This window comes from Pongo pygmaeus, chromosome 1 (assembly GCF_028885625.2).
Source record: "Pongo pygmaeus isolate AG05252 chromosome 1, NHGRI_mPonPyg2-v2.0_pri, whole genome shotgun sequence".
NCBI classification, from domain to species: domain Eukaryota; kingdom Metazoa; phylum Chordata; class Mammalia; order Primates; family Hominidae; genus Pongo; species Pongo pygmaeus.
In genome coordinates this window covers 155,061,974-155,078,072 of record NC_072373.2, presented here as the reverse complement: position 1 = coordinate 155,078,072, position 16,099 = coordinate 155,061,974, and the positions used below count along the sequence as shown (strand labels likewise).

The 16,099-nt window shown below is 43.0% G+C and overlaps 1 long non-coding RNA gene across 2 annotated transcripts; it reads right to left on the bottom strand.

The window, feature by feature from the left end:
• Window positions 1-10,026: 10,026 nt before the first annotated feature.
• Window positions 10,027-16,098, bottom strand: LOC134738513 (uncharacterized). 2 transcript variants are annotated; one of them, XR_010124242.1, is made up of 3 exons: window positions 15,603-16,098; window positions 14,135-14,717; window positions 10,027-13,727 (listed from the first exon to the last, which is right to left on the bottom strand). It is a non-coding gene; the product is annotated as an uncharacterized LOC134738513 (long non-coding RNA). The 2 variants fall into 2 exon arrangements; XR_010124243.1 differs by lacking the exon at window positions 15,603-16,098 and having other exon boundaries at window positions 14,135-14,292; window positions 14,606-15,305.
• Between the last annotated feature and the right edge of the window lies 1 nt (window position 16,099).

The following is a 16,099-nucleotide window of genomic DNA, read 5'->3' as shown; positions in this document are numbered from 1 at the left end:
CATAAATTTTAAATTTTTTAAACAGAATTCAATATACAACAAAAAAGGTAGATAAGAGAGATGCCTTATTTCTGATCAACAAAGAAAATTATATTCTATTTTATAGCTAGATTATAGCCACTTCAAATGTTTTAACACCGCATGGACCACTGTTTCTAAGTACATATAGTCTTATTGTATCAAACTCAGTGAATGTGAAAAGCCACATAACCAAAATGTACCCAAAGGGAACACATCAAGTTTTCTATATATTGCCTAATACTCACTAAGCCTCTGAATATAAAAAAACTGAATTATATTTTTTAACTATTTGTTGATTTGTGAAAGGGGCTCTGGCTCAACCACAACATAAAAAAAAGTTTGGATTTGACATCTTGGAGTTTCTACCAAAAACCCTAATCCAGTCCAAGACTGTCAAAACTGTCAAAAACAAAACTGTACTAGTTTTGTATTCGTCTTTAAACTCCTAGCCTCACGAATCAGCATGTATAGGAAAACAACACGTAATGAAGGTGCTAATTGTTCTGTTATACACCTTGAGCTGTTCTCAGTATATCAGTTAAGATACTTTTGGCTGAATCAAAAAAAAATCTAATTCAAGATAGTTTAAATCATAGAAGTAATGTTGAGATATAGTTTTAACACAGAGGCTCTGATTCTTATTCATTTTCTCAGCTTCGCCCTCTCCTTTCCCCCATGTGTCAGTTTTATCCTTGGGCCTATCCTTCCTGGACACAAGATGGCTACATTTGCTACATTCTCCCTAGTTTATGTCTAGGGAAAATAGGGACTATCCAACATCCTGAAGATCAAACAAAACTCCTAAGGATTATTTTGACTAGACAATCTTGCTTCATTCATTCTTTCAACAAGTATTATTGATCACCTACTCTGTGTCAAGTACATTTTTGGCGCTGGGAATACAGACATGAACAAAACAGAGTCTCTATCCTTATGGAGCTTGAGTTCTTTTAACCATTCGTTAATCAATCAGTGAGACAGGATTGATTTACCTCCATTGATTTACCTCCTGGGCCTAGGATTAGGGTCAATCCCAGTCAAACCACATGGCTACTACACAATACTGCGAAGAATAGAATGAATGTTGGTATGGCAACAGCAATGTTTACTACTCTTATCTACAAATATTTTGGTGATGGGTATTGATAATCAGTTAGATTAATTCATACACAGTTCTATATGAGTTGAGAAAAGATATGCATACAGAAGTGTTTTATATGGAGATAAACTATACTTTGGGGAGAGTGGAAGTAATGCCTTGCAATTGTAAAGTGGGCCACAGATCCCAGCCACATTCAGCATGATGAGACTTCTGTGCTACCCAGATGCTACTGAAATGCCAACCACCTAACAAAAATTAGCCATGCCAATGTTTTTGCCACCAAAATTAGTACCAGGAAATATGTTTTAAAAACTTTTTTATAACAATATGTTTTTGGAAAGTAAAATATCATCACACTCCATACCAAGACTACAGAATGTCCTAGTTCCCATTAGTCTCTTCCATGGACACTGCCTTCATCTGTGAATTTAGTCCTGCAGATATCCACTAAGGAGACCTGAATGGGGATGGCCATTTCAATCTAAGTCCATTAAAACAACCAGAAAAAAAAAAATGCATGTCATATTTACAGTGAGAAGTCTCTGAAATAAAAGATAGAGTATATTATGTTTACAAATGACCTATCACATTACTTGTTTTTAGCTCTGCCTCACCAGAATCAGTAGTGGGGTTTACTTAACACCAAACTGTAAGGCTAAATCACTAAAAATAAGATCCCAGAGATAGGGTATTAGAAGAATCACACTCAGTGTGTCTTGCAGTGGGCATGAACTAAATAACCAAGTAACTGCCCGATTCAGTACCTATGAGTTCTCAAGGAAATCACCTCCAGCTTAAGTGAAAATGCTCATGTGGAAGGCAGCACTGATAGGCTTTAAAGGTTGAAGGAAGATAAGTAGAAGAATTAAGGAGACAGGTTTGGGAATTTGCAAATATTTTTATTGGTTGGAGTAAGCAGATTATCAACAGTAGCAATTAGCCAACTGTTAACAAATGTTTGAAAAATTCAGAATTGGAAGATTTGAAATAGTAACACTTGATCTTTGTAATTTCAACAATTTTGTGGAGTAGTTTTCCTTTAGGAGATGAGTGTCATTGTTTTGCTCTTATTTTCCAAGCTTTGAAAAATAACATTAAATATATGTCTTATTTTGTTAGACTTAGATTCATACTCTGAGCTGGAGTCAGTTAACTTCTCATAAGACAATATTGATTAGCTTTGAAAAAGGAACTCCTGCTAGTCTAGAGACCAGATTTCAGCTACAGCTTCATTTTCACAAACAAACTATGACATGGTGGTACCCCAACAGGAATATAACCTGAAGAAAAACTTCTCTGGAAGACTGTCAGAACTAAGATTTCAAAGCTGGCTTGAGAAAAACTCTTGAAAATATGTCAACAGAGGTTTACTCCTAAAAGCCAGAAAGATTTTCAAAGGGTGATGATATCTTAATTTATGACCCTTATCTCCCCAAAAGATGGGGAAACTGAGGCTCAGAAAGTTATGTGATTTCCCCACGGTCACAGAGCCAAAAACCAAAGGGGCTGAAATGAAAACACAGGTCGGTAGATTCCAACTCTAAGACCTTTCACTTCAGCATTCTGCCTTTCTAAGAAACAAGAAGTTGAGAAAAATTGAGGAAATGAGAACTAAAATATGTGACAAATGCCAGTAGAAATCAATAGATCATATAAACAGGTCTGTGATTATGGTGAGGCAAAATGAGGAGCAATCTTCTCTACAAGAAAAGCACAACACAGACTTAGTCCAAAATCCAAGATTAAACAGAAAACAATTAAAACGGCAATGTTTCCTCAGGGGTAAAAAGCATTAAATTAATTCAATCAAATAATTTATCCTTTCTCTCCTGATATTTTCCAGCAATGCATAAAGGAAGAAAATTATACTTTTCTCCTTTAGAGATACTTTGATCTCTAAAATTATTAGAGATAGTAACTAAATTTAACTTTATGGTAATTCTTGTAAGTGCTAAAACATCTTAACATCTAAATTTTTTACTCTAAATTCCCAAAACTTTCCATAGACAAAAACTTCCAACTTTTTAACAAGAAAGTCTGCTAAACAGTTTATCCCCAATTTATCTGTATAAAAAACAAACTCAGCTTTGCAGTTTGGGGATAATTAATCCCCAAAGCTAGCAAATATATGGTGGAAAACAGCAAATGCTGACTTCAGTAATATATTGCCTTGAAAGATAGTATCTGTAGAATCCTCCTTCCTCCCCTAATCATCTAAAATTTTTCCATAATAAAAATATAAAATTATTATGTAGGAAAGTGAGAGGGAAAGGTTAGAGGAAAAGAGCTGTTCAGGTTTTAAAATCCAACAAACTAAAAAACTAGCCCCAATACTGTATCCAATCACCACTCTTTCAACAGATTCTACAACAGACCAAAGGAATAATTATGATGCAAGACTCAAAACAATCCAGCAGATGTTTTAGAAACACCAAGTTAAACCCATCCCCTCCTCATACCTGAAAAAGTACAGAAGGTATAGGTTATCTCAAAAGCCATAAATTAATTCCCAATAGCCTTGTGGGGATAATTTGCTTTCATTCCACACAAATGACTTTAAGATTTAACTTTAAGATTTTTATAACATACACAAGGTATTGTGATCATCTGATACTTTACTAATTCACATACAAAGTATTGTGGTCATCTGATACTTTACTATTTTAATGCCTTTAAGATTTTTAAAACATATACAAAGTATTGGGATCATCTGATGCTTTACTAATTCAAAGTCCAGGGGTTAGATAAAAATCATTAAAGAATTACAGGGAGGAGCTAGTTATATTTTTGTCAGTCTCCTTAAAAGATTGACAATTTTCTGAGAACAAGGACCACCCATGTCTTATTCTTTGTATCCCCAGTTCCTGGTACATAGTAGGTGCTCAATACATACTTGATTAATTAAATTCACAAAGATGTATATAGTTTTCTTTTGATAATCTTTGACACTCATTTGAAGATGCCTTTTTGTACTGATGTAACTGCAAAATTTTTTAAGAAAATGCATCAAATTAATTATTCTTCCAATCCCAGGTTTTATAAGAGTATAACTAAGAACTAAATATGTGTAGGAGAAGGCATTAGACCTTAAAGAGGCGCATAGAAAACTCGTATAGAAGTCCAGATTGACTAAATCAAGTTTATTATTTTATCCATTAGTCTAAGCAGATTAATTGGAACCAGACATGTGAAGATCCATAAGGTTTTTTTGTAACAATTATTTAAAAGGAAATTTATAGGCTACATTTCAACACATCCAAATTTAAAAATGTAGAACCTGATAAATATTTAAAAGTGTATATAGGCAAAAATATTATGATACTCATTCTCTTTTTATAACCATACTTACTACACAGTTAACAAGGTACTCAATTCCAAATGATTTGTATAAATAATGTCAATTATCCACATTACCATGAATATATTTTATTTAGAAATTACACCAAAACAAAAATTTGTTTTCTTAAATAAACAAACAGAATGATGATACATCCCTAAGTAGTTATTTAATAGGCACACCTTAACCACAGCATCTGATTAATGAGCAATAAAAGCAGTCTGTCCAGGTAACAACGAAAAGAATGTGACAGCCTGGTTTTGGTAGATCACAAAGAAAACTTATTTGTCAATTGAAAAATACTGGTCTAGGAATAAGTGGCAGAAGCTTATTAAACCGAATGTCAAGGTTGATATTTCTAGACTTATAACTAAAATATCACGAGAAATTGCCATTTTTAAAGCTTTATACTGGGGTACACATATTGGATGTAAACAAAATAGGTCAATCTATCAACCAAAGTGTTCCATTCTAGAAAAGATACTTGAAATACACAGCCAGTATTTGCTTTTTCAAGCCAATTCCTGCCTTTCAGTTATTCCACTGTTAGATATAAGCTTAGCCATCAAGCATAGATGCTTGAACATTTTTTGAATTGTCACAAATGACCTTATGTTTGTTAGCTTTTGATAACATAATGCAAAACCCTTATAAGTAGCCACAAAATTAAAAAAAATACCACTTTAGGTAGACTCAATGCTTATCTGTGTTACATTTAATGTATACTTAATATGATCCCATTACAATGTTATTCTATTTTATTATTTTAAAAGTCAATTATTACACCTTTGGAATAATGTCAAAAATGTAAATTCCAAGTTTAATATAATGAAGAAATACACAAATTATCAGAATTATATATTAACTCCCAATAGCCACATCCAAGTTCTGTGTGTGTGTGTGTGCGCGTGAGACAGAATTGTTTATTTGGGTTATTTTATTTTAAAGTTTTGTTTTGTTTCCAAATATTTTTCCTGTACTATTTTAATAGTTCCTCCCATCCAACACTTAGCTCAACTGCTTTTGACCTATGTGAATGGGTTTCTGATGTCTGTCAGTCAATACAGAAGTGTAATTTCATTAAAATATATATGCTCAGGACTGAGAGACCATTATAAAATGAAGTTTGGCTAAAGTTCAACAGGGCATCAAATAGCACTGGCAAGAATTTTCTTAAACAGATGGTGTAAAATCTTGCTAACACAATAGTGTGTGCTTAACACAGGAACAATATCAGAAACAGATGTGCTCCAAATGACCAAAGTACCAAACAGAAACAATAATCACGGAATATACATTTAAAAACAATACCCTTGCCAACTGGGAAAAAAAATTTTTAAATGCATGTCTTCGTCAAGTAAGAAATGCTACTGATATTTTTCCAGACTAAACTTGGCATACAAATACTTTCCCTTTTGCATTCTCTTATATATTGGCATTAAACTTCTATAAGGGTGGCCAAAATTAATGATATAATTATTAATACATGTTAAAAGAAACTAATCATAGGAAAAGGAAATAAGTCCTTGATTTAACCTAATAAATTCAGAGGATCTAAGGCCTTCTATCCATCATTTGGAAGGGAAAACATTCTCAGCCCAGAAGAATCTCACAAGCGCGCCTAGGTAGACACACACACACACATACACACACACACACACACACACACCCCTTTTACCTTTTAAAAGGGCTGTATACTCGTGCGTGGTCAGTTACATGTATTTGCCCAAGCATTACACCATAGTATTAAAAGTTCTAAGGACCAAGGGCTATGGCTGGCACAGGAACTAAAGCCAAGTAGAAGAAACTCGAATCCCCGAGGAAGCCCTCCCAGAGGCTGAAATCGCGGGCCTCTGGGGTGATGGTCAGGCCCAAGGCCCCTAGCGCCTGGCCCTCCAGGGCTACTGCCTGCCCGCCTAGACGCCGCGCCCGAGGAAGGCAAGCGGCGAAGCCACTCCGAAACCACAGCGGCCTCCTCCGGCCGTATCGCTCCCTCCAGCCTTTCTTCCCGACTCGGGCATCCGGAGCCTGTCCGCCTCACGGGACAGCTCAGGCACATGTCTGTTCTGGCCTAGTTAGGCCTTGCCCCGTGGCCTTGTTGTTTGTTGCTGGCTTCTGTTGTGGTTTTTCCTCTTATTTTCACAGCGTTCTGTGGGGTGCTCGAATGTGCGCAGCGGGGCTTTTGAAGTGTTGGGCAAGAATTACCTACCTATTTACCAGTAGATACGGCTGAGAGGAAGGTGGGCTTGGGCCTTGAGTCTCCTTCAGGCTCTCCTTCTCAGGAAAGAAAGGTCTTATCCTCTGGAAGACCGATCTGATTCCAGGAGAAGAATGTTACCCATGTGAAACCCAAGCCTCTGCCCTGGGGTTTCCCACGGAAAAGGATGCGAGGAGGGCGGCAGTCAAACCCACCAGGGCGACGCGAGGAGCCTGTCTCAGGGCCTGGCTTTGGGTAGGCGTCCAGGCTCTCGGAGCCGCGGCCACCTACACCGACTTTGGATTAGTGATGAGGAAGGGCGGGGGAGAGAATCACACAGGTCCTCCACCTGCTTTCTGAACAGAGCTTGTTTCCGGGGCACCCGCTGCGCCGGGGCCCAGCCCTGCGCCCAAATGCCTCAGCCCTGCGCCGGGGCCAAGCCCTGCGCCCAAATGCCTTAGTGCCTCCCGGAGTGCACCGCGCGGTGGGGATGCTCCCAACCTGCACTGGGGCTGGAGAACTGGGGCCTGAAAGCCGTGGGGACGTGCCTGACTCCAGGGCGTTTCTCTCGAGGTCGCTTTCGAAGGCAGGCGCCAGCCCAGGCCTCCGGGAGAGAGAAAGGGCCTCAACTCCCAATGGACGCGCCCTGCGGGCTTCCGCCTCGCCTCGGGCGTTGGGGTGTTACCAAGGAAAAGCAACAATATTTATGACCAGCAGGCGACGAGAAAGTGTTCGCCCATCACGCGATCCATCTCCCTCCCCTGGCTGATTGCCATCCTGGAGCCCATCCAACCACCCCCCGGCCCCCCCGCCCCCATCCCAGGCCCAGGCTCCACACGTGCCTAACTCCGTTTCCGCCTAACTCCATTTCCACCTAACTGACCGGGCGCAGCGCTCAGGTCCCTCAAGACTCGCCGCTCCTACCCCACCTGCAGTCCCGCCATCTCAAAGTCTTCTGAGAGAATTCTCACTTCTATTATAATACTTCAGGAGACTGGGAGGAGCCACACAGCCAACTTGTAAGGGCACAAAATATTCTTTACATGCTGCACAATGGTTAAGACCTTGTAATGAGTTTAGGTTCAGCCTCTGTCTCTAGTTTGTCCTGAGAATGTGGGACACCTCTCTGAGCTTCAGGTTCTCCACCTGTGTGAGTCAGGCATAATAATACCTACTTCACAGAAGATTGTGAGGAATACATATGACAACATATGTAAAAGCCGGGCAAAGCTAAACAATACATGTTACTTCTTACAAAAGGATGCAAATTCATCTCTAAAAATACAAAGTCTTTTTAGGAAAAAAGTTACCTCAGCCTGGGGGAAAGGGTGGTTTAAAGAAGCAGGAATTCTGGCTTAGTTTACTGCCTGCTTTTTTTCTGCATCCTGACCTTTAAAAGACAGATTTACATGGATTAATCCAGGTTATTTTTTTAAATGCAAGAGGTTCCTCCCCACACACAATACCCCGAAACTACCGAAGCAGGGCAAAAGTATTCTGAAGGAAAGGAGGGGAAAGAAACCTTAAAAAGTATTAAAAGCTTCAAAAGAAACTGCTGCCTATTTATTTCTTCCCAAAACTTTGAGATGCAAAAACAATAATGTGCAAACTGTAAAGAGCTTAGCCAGATCAGGGTGTTATTACTGAAAGCTGGAACAACCTAAAGACTCCATTTAAAATTAATAGTAATAATAATAAACACCTGTCGGAGGCCCTTCTGAGGAAGGGGGGTGGTATTTGAGGGAAATAAATGGGATTAACCATTTTTGAAACAATTTTTGCCGTATTTCTAAGCCTACAGCAGCTATAGCTGAGTTCGCAAATCTCCTTGGTGTGTCTGCTAAGAAGACACACCAAGTCTTAAGAAACCTAGTGGTTTCTCCCTTAGCGCTGAGTAATTTCAATATCGCAAGCGCTGGTAAAATCATTCCAGGTTGCATGGTCTCTTCCAGCCCTTTTTCAGGACTTTGGAATCCCAGCCAATTCCTAGACAAGGGCCTGTTTCTGCTTGGATGGACTGTGACTGGGGAGAGACTAGGCCCAGCCACCAAGGCACCCAGGGCACACTACTGTGATCCGCTGTAGAGTGGGACCTGTCGTACTCAAGAATGAAGACTCTATCTACTGCCCTCGCGTCTCCTCCGTGTTCTTCCTCCTCTTTGTGGACTGTAAACGAAGGTGTATCTCCTTTCCAGGCCAGAGAGGACGGCGTGCAGCAGCGCCTGGCTCCAAATGACCTCAGCTCCCATTCTGACTGTCCACCTTGGGTCCTCTTTTTACCCTGAAGCAAGCCAAAACCTACATCAATGTCTGGCCATCACACACAGCATTTCCAAGTGCGCGTCCAGAGTCTGTCTATGGGGGCTTGCCCCAGGCTTGGCTTCTCCTATCCAACACGTTCCTACTGGCCGCCCCCTCCCCGCCCCCAGAGCCTCCTGTGTAAACAGAGGCTCTGACTCAGTTGGTCTCTTAGGCACTCAGAGTAGGTTTCCCAATTTAATTGCAAACGCTGAGGTCTGAAGGACTCGCAGGAGGGAAGAACTCAAATGAACCATAATGCCTGAGGATCCCTTGGAGGTTATAAGCTGATAAGCCTCTGTTATAAGACAAAATGGCAAAGTAATTAAAAGTCAGGCCTCCGTGTCGGATGTCTGGGTTTGAATTCTGACCTGGCTTGGTAAAATATGACTTTGGGCAAATTAAAGAAGTGAGGTTGTATATGCCACAACATCAGTGGGGCGTTTGACAAATAACAAGCCACTTGCTAATTATTATGTCAGAATTTTCATGCCCTTTCTTACCTAGCTCTTCAAGGAATTGAAAGATGCAGGAACTGGGCAAGAAGGTACCTATGCAAAGAGGTAGGAAGCGCTAGAATTAAGAAGGCAGAGAAAGACATGAAACCCCCTGCGCCTGCCAGCATATACTTTCATTCAGAAAGCAATTTTTTATTGTCTAGTGCCAGGCACTGAACTAGGTTTCGGAGCGCCGTCGGAACAGCACATGGTTCCTGCATCCAGGAAGCTTGTAGAGCCTCAGGAAGAACCGCAGGGGTCGACTTTATTCACGTTTGTGTCGGGAAAAACTATTGCTAAAGACTTCTCCCGAGTGATCAGTGAATGAGAAACAATGAATAGCCTTTGCACAAACTGAATCAGGCAGCGCAGCCTCTGCTACTGCACATAATAACAGGAGTTTCGGTCAAGGCCCAAAAGGAAAGTTCCAGAAGTGAGCGCAGACCTTTGGACCTCAGTCTCTACGGAGATCGAGTCACCGTCTATTCAATCCAAGTTTTGATCCACTTGCTGATGATTAGACATCAAATTATGCAATCTGCAAGGAAAAGGAGAGAGAACGATTTTACCGCCGATTTAAGCGTTCTCCTTTTTCCCCTTCGTGGCCGTTTTATTCGGCACTGAAATGCTGTTTAACCTCAGCAAGAGTAGGCGTGAGAAGGTGGCGCTCCTCCCCACAGGACACCAGACGCCCCCCAGCTGCTCAGCGGAAGTGGGCAGAGGCAAGAGGCTAGCGGCTGGACCACTTGTGCTGGAGTGGTAAAAAACTATCATGAATCCATTTACCGAAAGTGTCCATTTCTGAACTCACCCTAAAGAGGACAAACACCGCAAAGTAGTTAAAAGTCAGGCATTCGCGTCGGACGTCTGGGTTTGAATTCTGCCCTGGCTTGGTAAAATATGGCTTTGGACAAATTAAAGTAGGGTTGTGTGCCATAACGTCAGTGGGGGCAAATAATAATCAACAGCTATGATTACTGCCATTTTCACAATATTCAGAAGGTTGTGCAAACTGACAGAAGGGTGCCAGGCATTTTTAAATGTGCTAGATTAACTCAAATAAACCAGCAACAAAGGAGATGAAAAAGGTGTTCATTGTGCATCCTTGGGCCTAGTTGCCACGACAGAGGTGGCTGCAGGCAGCTGCACTCATCTCGGGAGCCTCTGCAGCCCAGGGAGGTGCGTCTAACCACATGACCGTCTGAACCCCTAGAAATGGTCAACTCGCTGAAGAACATTGACCTACTCTTCACTGGGGAAATTGGGCCTTTGGTGGCTCCTCTACATCCAGACCTCTCTAGAGAGGTGAAGGAGGATGTGGTAGGAGAAACGTTATATTCACTGAGAACCTCCTGTGTGGATGAGCACTTAATTCAACATTGTGATTTTTTATGATAATTTTCAAGTGATGCCATCTTCATTTTACAAATGAGAAAGCTCAAGTGTTAAAAATGTAAATTGCTCAAAATTCCATTACATATTTGACTAACTTCAAACCTGTGCTCTTACTATAATAACACATTGCCTACCTCTTAAACCCTGAACTCCCATGAAGGAAGGAAGGCAAGCAGGGAAGGAGGAAGGGAGAGGAGGAGGATAGGAAGGAAAGGAAGAAAACCTTGCCACAGTTACAAGAACCAGTCTCTTGTAGCAGAAATGCATATAGAAGTTATTTAAGTTTTTAAAATTCATGGCTCAAGATTCTTGGGCCAACTTTTTTTTTTTTGTAAAAGCATAGCTTTATGAGTTACACCGGAGGTGGAAGTGTTGCTGGGGAGAACCTTAGACACCAAAGTTGTGGGCGGACGGCGCAGGCTTGTGTGGGGCTCATTCACCCTGGCTAACAACTTGAGCTGAGGGTTCCCTTATCAAAATCTCATCCAAGCCTGCGAATAGGAGGCTCACACAGTCCCACTTCTGCCTCTCACCCATCCCCAGAAACCGAGAAAAACGTCTGGTTTTTGCACTTAGATAAAGTTTAGCTTTCCTGCCACACTGGCCGAGTTGGACTTTCAGACATCCCTGGGCAAGTGGGAAAACGGGGATGTGGAAGGGGAGGAGAAGCCTAAAGGGTCTCGGTTCCATCCTCTTTCTTGATCAGCGAACTCCAGGCTATATCTGCCCTGTTTGCCTAGGACTTGTAGGGAAACGCGGTAAAGGGAGGCGGTTAGAGAGTTGGATCCTCTCTCTCTCTCCCTCTCTCTCTCTCTCTCTCTCTCTCTCTCTCTCTCTCTCTCTCGCCACCTTGGATTTCGGCTTTTACAGAATTATGCAGGCAGAGTTCTGTAGAAAGAGGTTAGAATCAGGTTTCCATTGGTCCTGATTTGTTTATCATTCTAAACAATAAAATGCATATAAAACCGGCACCTCCAAACCACAAGCGTGCTTAAGGCGCGATTGTCGGCTTGGAAATGTCACAATGAATAAATGGTGTAATGGACTTTAGCGTTTCGCGCCATAGCTTTTAGCCGGGAAGCTTCCAGGCTGCCCTGCTTAATTTCGGGCTCCGCGTGGTTCCTAATTTTCTTTCTCCCATCCTCTCTCTTAGACTGGAAATGCTTCCCCTGTTTCTTCCGTAGAGGACCGGGAGAGCTTACTGGCGCTCTGCGAACTGGCTGAAAAGAAACACCGAGTCACTGGTACAGACTCTTGGTCGCAGAACTTGGCTTTCCGCTATTGGTCCTCCAGAACGGCTTGAGACAACTGGCCCCAGCTGGCGCATCAGACCGCAGTGAGGAATGCCGCGGGACGGGTGGCGAAGGCCGGGTCTGCCCGCCAGTGGATTCCCGGGTGTCCCGCGTGGAGCAGGCTTGCCCAGCTGGGAAGCCCATCAAACCTCAGTCTTGGCCCACAGTGTGAGAGACACCAGTGGATCCCAGACGGAGGCCCTCGCCCGCTTTTGGCGACCTCCGCTGGCGTGAATAAAAGCACCCCTCTCTTACCCTCAGAAACTGTGGGTAGCAAGGTCTAAAACGGAGTCTGGGACCGGTAACTCCCAAGGTGAGCCCGTATACAGCTCTGCCATCTCTGAGGAGTTATGCAGATTCTGAGCAGGGCAAGTTTGTAGAAAGAACCTCTAGAAGCAATCTCCTAAAGTCTTTTTCCAGACTAATATTTATAATGGTTACACGGGATGGGCAAAAATCCAAAGACACGGTCTCCTAACCCTGAACCAAGTGTGACATCCACAGTTTCAGAGTGGTTTTAGCTGAGATTCCACCTTCAGGGATCGAAGGAGTCGCCACCAGAATTCTGCCAGAATCTGCACCTTCTTATGATCGCGAAAGTCTCTCCATTCTCCACCGCCTCCTACAGTCCTATGGCCCACTGTACCCTTGGCGCTGGTGCCCTGGAGGTGGGCAGTGAGGGCCGCGGGCCGGGGAAAGCTCGGGTCCGCAAGAGCAGGGCTCTGTTACTGCGCCTGCAGGCTGCCCGGGAGTCCTGGATGCGCCTCCTTTGACCGCGTTTTCTCCCAGGCTCCAGCTGTGCCTCGCCCCGGTCTCCACAGGTCTGACCCAGGCGAGTCCCTAGAAGGCGGGCGGGAGGAGCCGTAGCAGGCGCAGTTTCGGGAATCCGAGTTTCCGGAGATGGCCTGACACCACAGAACCTCCAGGTTAAGTTCTCTCAAATGTGTGGTTACTCACCCCGAGGAGCTCAGAGGCAAAGGGTTCAATAGTCAAGTTGGTGGGGACTTTCCCTACTTAAATTTATAATTTGCTAATTCGGATCTATTGCTTTTAAATATTGAGTTCCAGAGACCTCTGTCAATGCAGGCTTAATTTCATCCCACTGATGAAGGATGTTTATAAACGGCGCCTGCAGTGCGAGCTGAGTGTGAAAATATCAGTTTTATGCCTTTTGATAAGAATTACCGAGGCGGAAGCCTTATTAGACGATTACAAATTTCGCAGCTGCTCGCAGCCCAATTAGGCAGCTCTTCGGGTGAGTGGAAGCTGTGGGGGTCAGGGCGGGTTGGTGTTCCCTCTCTCCAGCCCCGGACCTCCAATCAAGGCCTGGCTCCACGGGATCTAGACCCCTTCCCTGCCCCCATCGGTTTTTAGGGAGATACACTCAAGTCTTCCCTTGAGCAGGAGAGGCACAGCCTGGGACAGGACGCACTCCGAAGTCTCTCAGGCTGTCTTTTCCATGGGCTTGCAAAAAGCCCTGTGGTCCGCGGACGTTGGTAGACACTTTGGGTGGGCCTGCGGTCTCTGATTTTCAAATTTTCAATTTAGTAGGTAGGAACTGTCACGACGCAAGCGATTGCTTTTCCACCTGTGGACACACAAGATGATTTTTTTTTTTTTATCAGAGTCTTCGTTCAAAATTGGAATCAACTGGAGGTTGGGCTAAAAACCCTCTTTACTAAGACCAAACAAACAAACAAAAAACTCTTTTGATTGTTAGCCCAAGCACCCCTGTAAAGTAGCAAGATAACTTTTCCATTGCCACAGCCGAGGACGAGCGTGGGTAAGAGGCGTGACGCGAGCTCCAGGGAACCGGGCCACCATGAAGAAGCTATACCTTCCTACGCCCACCCTTGACAAAAGGTCAGAAGGTCGTTGGACCCAGACCGACAGGACGATCAGCCCTGGGATTCATAGCAAACACATTCCCCTCTTCTTGCACACTCGACCCCCAGCCAAAGGCTTATACCGCCCAGGACATAGAAATTGACTCACCGCCCAGAGGCTTATAGCTCAAGGAGGGGTGCGCGCAGCTGCATCCTGGGACAGGTCAGCATCCCACAGGGCGCCTGGAGTAAAGCGAGGCCAGACCAATCTTTCAGGTCTTCTGCTCCTGTCTGACGACCATTCTTCTTCCCCAAGCCCAGAAACCTCTAACAATGAATCATTTTCTCCACTTATGCAGAGATAGACGCTCTTAGATCAAGGTTAGTATTTTGAAAACCTGATTGAGAGCCGCCTGATTAGGCGAGGGTGGGTGGAAAGACCGCATAAATGCCCGCACCCCCGCCCTGATTCCCTAACACAGCTCTAGCTCTCTCTGGATCTCCAAATGACCCGCGCGATAAATTCTCCTCGATAGTAGCCAGACAGTACTCCAGATTCACTTTAAACCCTAACACACACACACACACACACACACACACACACACACACACAAACTGTAATTAAATATCCAAACTGGACCTTTATGTTTAATTCCACTTTCAACGAAATGCTGCTCTATACATGACCTGATGGCGCCAATGTTCTGCACGACTCTGACTTTCCATCCGGAAGAGCGGTCTCCAGAACGATGCTATTTCATGGAAAATGCATTATGTGAATTTCTCCACCACCCCCAATACCGATTTCTGCATTTGATGAAAAACACAAGTCTTTCTGATTCCCACGCACAAGTTAGCTTTTTGAAAAGTCAGTCCACCCCAATCTTTCAATTTTCTAAGAGGGCACAGATCAATTATAGCGTCCTCCTCCCTTCGCTCAGTAAATTTAAACGAGATCTCCCAGAGAGGACCGGCAGGGGGATGGCTAATATTAACTTGTGTGCAGTTGCGCGAAAAGAAAAACAATGGCGATAGGAAAATGCTCTGAAGACTGTAGTGTTTATGGGAGAAAAATGCAATGGAGGAAAAACTAAACTTGTAGTGGTAACTCGGTCCCAGACTCTTACACAGGCTCACTTCATCACAGGAAAGGCTATCTATCTCCTCCGCTAGCCGGCTGGAGCCGGGGTCTGGGCAAGATCATTTCGATCTTTTTCTTCTATACAAATAAGGCAAGGAGATAAGATATGTGTGTGTGCGTGTGTGTGTTTTACATATATATTTCCATCTAATTAAAGCAAAATCCTATGATTCTGTTAAAGGCCTTTAAAAAATAGACTCCTAGATCTTCTTAGTTTCAGAAGTTTGTTTAGTTTTTTTAAATGGAAACAAAAATCATTAAAAAATAATCTTTTAACTAAATTTGTCTTTATACACTAAATAATGAAATAAAGTTTATACCACAAAGAGTCTGTTTAAACAAACACACCTTCCAATCTTAATCAAAATTACGGTACCCTGAGTACCTCCCTCCGCCGCTCCCCCGCCCCGCAGTCAGAACTTGAGGCAGCAGACAAGGCTGCTCCGGCTTATATTTTGTCTAGGAGATGAAAGAGCAATGCTCATTAGCAACATACTTTTGTCTTTCTTGTAGCCTTGATTTCAAATCTAGTCGCAAATCATAAGCTTTTGTGTTGCTCAGATGTTCCTTCTTTATCTTAATGAGAAAACTTTTCGGAAAGGGAACGCGAACTGCTAGATAAGTCAGCCCCCAGGCTGACAGGAGCGGTGGCGTTCCTCGGCTACACCGGAGAGCTGCGAGTTTCAAGAGAATGACTAAAACTTTCAAGTCACCCAGACCTCCGCTTCCCCTTCTGCTTGCTGCAGAAAGAGATGTAACCTGAATCTTTGTTTAGGTTTGGGTTGGGGAGCGAGAATTTAAAAGTTATGGCAAATGCAGACGTAGATTTTTTAAAGTCAAGTTAACAGGACATCCCCCATTTTTTTTTCTTTAGTACTAAACCTGAAGTCAGTTGGCGTGTTCTGATAAAGATTTTAACATGTAGAGAAGGCGGGTTTTCCTGAAAGAGGTGAAGCAATTTCTCCAGGAAAAGACGCCCCCTTCCTTTATATT